The sequence below is a fragment of the Mirounga angustirostris genome, unplaced genomic scaffold (assembly GCF_029215605.1).
Source record: "Mirounga angustirostris isolate CCGP_5_RB_7025 unplaced genomic scaffold, mMirAng1.0.hap1 SCAF_16, whole genome shotgun sequence".
Lineage (NCBI taxonomy): Eukaryota > Metazoa > Chordata > Mammalia > Carnivora > Phocidae > Mirounga > Mirounga angustirostris.
This window is the reverse complement of record NW_026991724.1, coordinates 47618332-47623657: the sequence shown is the minus strand read 5'-3', so window position 1 is coordinate 47623657 and position 5326 is coordinate 47618332.

Below are 5326 nucleotides of genomic sequence, written 5' to 3'. Positions count from 1 at the left end.
AGGAAAGAGGGACCTCCTTAAAAGAAGGATCCAAGACAGCTCCTTGCATGTCCCCAGTCCTGGCCTATGAATAAGAGGAAGCAAAACCAGACCTTAAGGTGCTAGCAGGTGCGACAGGTCAACAGGGAGCATGGGAAGATCTTGAATTTTCTTTAAGACTTAAGGTTGGGGAAAAAGAGCAGATCCAGGAAGAGGCTGGCTTCCTGTCGGAGGTGTCCCAGAAGACTATGTGCATGGGGTGCATTAAGGGTGAGAAGAAGGATATGGTATTGTACTGGGTTGAATAGTACATACCCCCCAATTCATGTCCATCCAGAGCCTCAAAATGCGACCTTATTTGGAAGCAGGGTCTTTGCAGATACAATTACTTAAGATGAGGTCCTGCCGGACTAGGGTGGGTCCTAATCCAATGGCTAGCATCCTATAAGAAGAGAAAACAGAGACACAGACACAAAGAGGAGAACGGTATGTGAAGTCACACACAGACACACAGGAAGAATGCCACGTATGGAGGTGGAGATTGGGATAATGCTTCTAGAAGCCAAGGAACACCAAGGACTACCAGCAATCACCAGAAGCTAGGAAGAGTTAAGCAATAGTCATCCCCTAGCACCTTCAGAGAGAACATGACACCCACTGACACCTTGATTTTGGACTTCTGGCCTCCAGAACTGTGAGAGAATAAATGTCTGTTGTATTAAGCCATCTAGTTTGTAGTACTTTGTTACAGCAGCCCTAGGAAACTAATATGGGGATTATGGGTTCAGCCCTGAGAAGCTTAAACCACATGCTAGGGGTCCCATTGAGTCTGAGGTGGGTTGGTCTCCTTGGGAAGGTCTGGGCTGGTGTTCCTGGATATAAACTGGGACCCCTGGTTGCCTCTTTATAGGAAAGGTCATTAATCTTAACCTAGGGTCCATAACTAGGATTAGAGGGTTTCTGCGAAACCCGTGAAATGGTGTGCAAAACCCCCTTAGCAGAAATATCCATGAGGTCCAGTTTGGAAATAGTGTCACATTCAGGAAAGCATAGTCCTGCTTCAAAATTAATTAAAAGCATGTTGCAACTGTTATTTGTCTTTATATCAGGACAGTAAAAAGAGATCGCGATGAAAAGAAAAAGAAGGATGCCTGGGTGGCTCAGTCGGTTAAGCATCTGACTTCGGCTTGGGTCCTGATCTCAGGGTCCTGGGATCAAGCCCCACATCGGGTTCAGCATGGAGTCGGCTTGTCCCTCTGCCCCTCCCCCTGCTCGTGCTTTCTCTCTCAAATAAATAAATACAATCTTAAAAAAAAAAAAAAGAAAAGAATGAAGGCATCGTGACAGAAACTGGCTAAGTGTTCGCCAACCCTATTTCTTTCTCTTGGGCATACAAGATTTACATTTCCTAATAACTCTTGTAGCTAGGTTAGGACAGGAACATCAGCTTGTGTCTCATGTAAGTAAGAAATAAACCTTCTTGCATTAAGTTAATGAGATTTAGGGCTTGTTAGAGCAACTAGCTGAATAACTTGCAGATCCAGGTACATAGCCCTTGGGATCAAGACTAACATTACTGGGGCGCCTGGGTGGCTCAGTTGTTAAGCATCTGCCTTCGGCTCAGGTCACGATCCCAGGGTCCTGGGATCGAGCCCCGCATCGGGCTCCCTGCTCAGCGGGAGGCCTGCTTCTCCCTCTCCCACTCCCCCTGCTTGTGTTCCCTCTCTCACTGTGTCTCTCTCTGTCAAATAAATAAATGAAAAATCTTTAAAAAAAAAAAAACCTAACATTACTTCCCACATAATGGTTAAGATATTTAAAAATGTAAGTTTTTGCTCAATTAAATTGAGTCATTATTCTGAAAAACTTTATTTCAATAGTAATTATGTCTTTTGTATGTCAATTGTTTTTTTTTTTTTAATTTTTTATTTATTTGACAGAGAGAGAGACAGTGAGAGAGGGAACACAGCAGGGGGAGTGGGAGAGGGAGAAATAGGCTTCCCGCGGAGCAGGGAGCCCGATGCGGGGCTCCATCCCAGGACCCTGGGATCATGACCTGAGCGGAAGGCAGACGCTTAACGACTGAGCCACCCAGGCACCCTTGTATGTCAGTTTGAAGTAATTGCCAAGGTCTTGAAATCTTGGACTTCATTAAAATTTAATGGATAGTCACAATCTTGCAACAGAGGTGACTAAGCATAATTGTAAACATATATAAATTTTATTTCTATTTTTACATGCTATGGAGATATCCTGACTTAGAGTCACTTTAATGAACATGTTCATTTTGTCACTTTTAATTTTTTTAAGCAGGCTCCATGCCCAGTATGGAACCCCAACGTGGGACTTGATCTCAAAACCCTGAGATCAAAACCCTGAGATCAAGACCTGAGCTGAGATGAAGAGTCGGATGCTTAACCAGCTGAGCCACCCAGGTGCCCCCATTCTGTCACTTTTTAAAAGGTGTAAAAGGGATGTACCAGGTTTGTAGGAAGTTGTATTGAAAGTTTTGCTGGTCTGCTGAAGTGCTGGTATGAGAGAGACAGTTCTCAACTGTCTCCTTCCCCACCACCAGTTTTCTCTGTGAAATAGACGCTAGTTACTTTGGTTAAAAATTAGAAATAGTATGAGTGGTTTGGGGCACCTGGGTGGTGCAGTCAGTTAAGCGGCTGACTCTTGGTTTGGGCTCAGGTCATGATCTCCCTGTGGTGGGATCCAACCCCATGTCGGGCTCTGTGCTAAGTATGGAGTCTGCTTCAGATTCCTCCTCCTTGCCCCTCAATCCACAACCCCCTCTTAAATAAATAAAAATCTTAAAAAAATTTTTTTTTAAATATGAGTGGTTCAGACTAGGATAAATAATGACAGAGAAATACAATTGTGTGTGTGCTTTTGTTTTTTTAGGGAATAAAGTAATTTTGTCCAAAAACAGTGGTTCTCAGGTTACTTTTTCTTTAATCTTTTATTGAGGACCCCAAAGAGCTTTGTTTATGTGGGCAAGGTTTATTTATATTTACCATAGTGGAGGTTGAGACTGAGGAAATTTTTAAATATTTATGGATCCATTTGAAGATAACAATGATGAGAGCATGGCATATTTGCATAAATAACATCTTGGTATTGTTTTGACCTGTGGACCCCCTCAGAGAGACTTGCTGTCCTCCGGTATAGTGTCAGTTTGTTTTAAAATATGAAAGAGCACACGTATTGCGCGGAGCACTGGGTGTTATGCACAAACAATGAATCATGGAACACTACATCAGAAACTAATGATGTAATGTATGGTGACTAACATAACATAATAAAATAAAATTAATAAAAAATTAATAAATAAAATAAAATAAAATGTCAAAGAGCAAAATGAAGGATAACACTTGGAAAGTGAATTTTACTTGCCTTCATTTATAATTCCACAGTCTTAAAGGATGCTATGAAGTGTGTTAAAATATTAGTAAGTTCATTCAGGTTTGATGGGCTTGTCTCTTTGGCTTATTCATTAATGACTGTCTACAATATAAAATGTTGTTCTTTACTTTCTGTGTAATCTGCCTAGACAGCAAAGATTCTGTTTCTTGCCAGAATAATTTTCTGTGCTGGGGCACCTGGGTGGCTTAGTTGGTTAAACATCCATCTCTTGATTTCTGCTCAGGTCCTGATCTTAGGATTCTGTGAGACCCTTATACATTATGCTATGCTCATTACAGGTATAGCTACCATCTGTCACCATACATCACTATTACAATTTCTGCTTTACTTTTGAATGATGTCTTTGCTGTATATAGAATTCTTGCTTGACAGTTTTTTCTTCCAACACTTAAAAGATGTCCCTCCATTTTTTTCTTGCTTGCATAATTTCTAAGAGAAGTGTGTTATGATACTTACCCTTGTTCCTCATAGGTAAGGTGCATTTTTTCTTCTGGTTGCCTGTAAAATTTTCTCTTTGTCTTTGGTTTCCTGAAGTTTGAATATAATATGCTTACATGTGGGTTTTTTGGTATGTACTCCATTAGTGTTCTTTGAGCTTCTTGGATCTGTGGTTTGGTGTTTGTCATGACTTTTGGAAAAAACCCATCCTTTCTTTCTTGTAATATTTACATTGTCCCATTATGTCTCTCTTCTTCATCTTGCTCTGGCATTCCAGTCAGGCACACACCATTTGATGGAGGGAGGGATAGAAGAAAGGGGAGGAGAAAGAAAGAGAAGAGAAAATACAAAATGAGGGAAGCAGAGAGATGAAAGAGAGAACGAAGGAAGAAAGAAGAGAGGGTCTTTGAAAGAGAGAAGAGCAGGGGGAGAAGGGGGATAGAGAGAGAAAGAGATGAGAAGAAAAGAGAGGGGGAATAGACGGAGGGGGCGGTGAAGAGAGACACTTAGGAAGGAAGAGAAGAAGAAAATGAGGGAAATAAAGGAAGGATAATTCTCCAAATGATAAAAAAATAATTCTCAAAATAGATATATATGTGTCAAAGATTATTTAATCCATTAATGAGGGATCCAGATATAAACAAAACTGGTTCAAAAGACAAATGAAACAGTAGGATTTTTTTATAGGAATAAAAAGAAGTTCTGAGTTAAATACAAAACTGGCTAATGTCTGATTTAATAGCATTATTATTTTTAAAAAACTTTTGGTTGAAGATCACCTTCTCTACCAAACAGAAAAGACTTAGTAGTTTTGCAGAACTGTAAAAAGTTTAAATCCTGATTAATTGTATAAACAAAGTAACATTCCATTTTTGGAATGAGATTATGTTTAAGTGGACCTGTTAGAAAATATGCCTAGCTTGACATGAAAAAGTCCCATAAATCATTTTTTCTTTATTCGTGTTTTGAATAATTTTTCTTAGCAGAAGGAAAGAAATTCAGAAGCCCCATTCACTATATTTCCAATAGAATGTCCAGTAGAAAAATGATCTCTATGCCACATTCACCATCTAGAATTTGGATCCTAAGATTCTATGAGTTTATTTTGGTTGTGACTGAGAGCAACAGGTACGTGCCTGCCATACCTTCCTACTCCTGAGGAAAACATCCAGAAGAAGGTGAGAGGTCATCCTGCCCCTCTCCCCACAGCTCTTCCCTCTTCTAAAGCTCACCCCCACTCCCAACTAGAAGAACCTGTAGATCCCTGAAAGCTGAAAATCATAGAATTCTGGAATCCTCAAACATTAGAACAACAGATTCTGAGAACCACAGAATCTTAGAAAAATGCCAGCTTGGAGAGGCTGTTTAGCTCAGTCTTGGAATGATCCCATAAAACAATTCCCATAATGGGTCTTCTTAGACAATGCATAAAGATCTCTAGATCCTTATCTTGCCTTCTTAGAAAAAAATATTCAATTCTAGG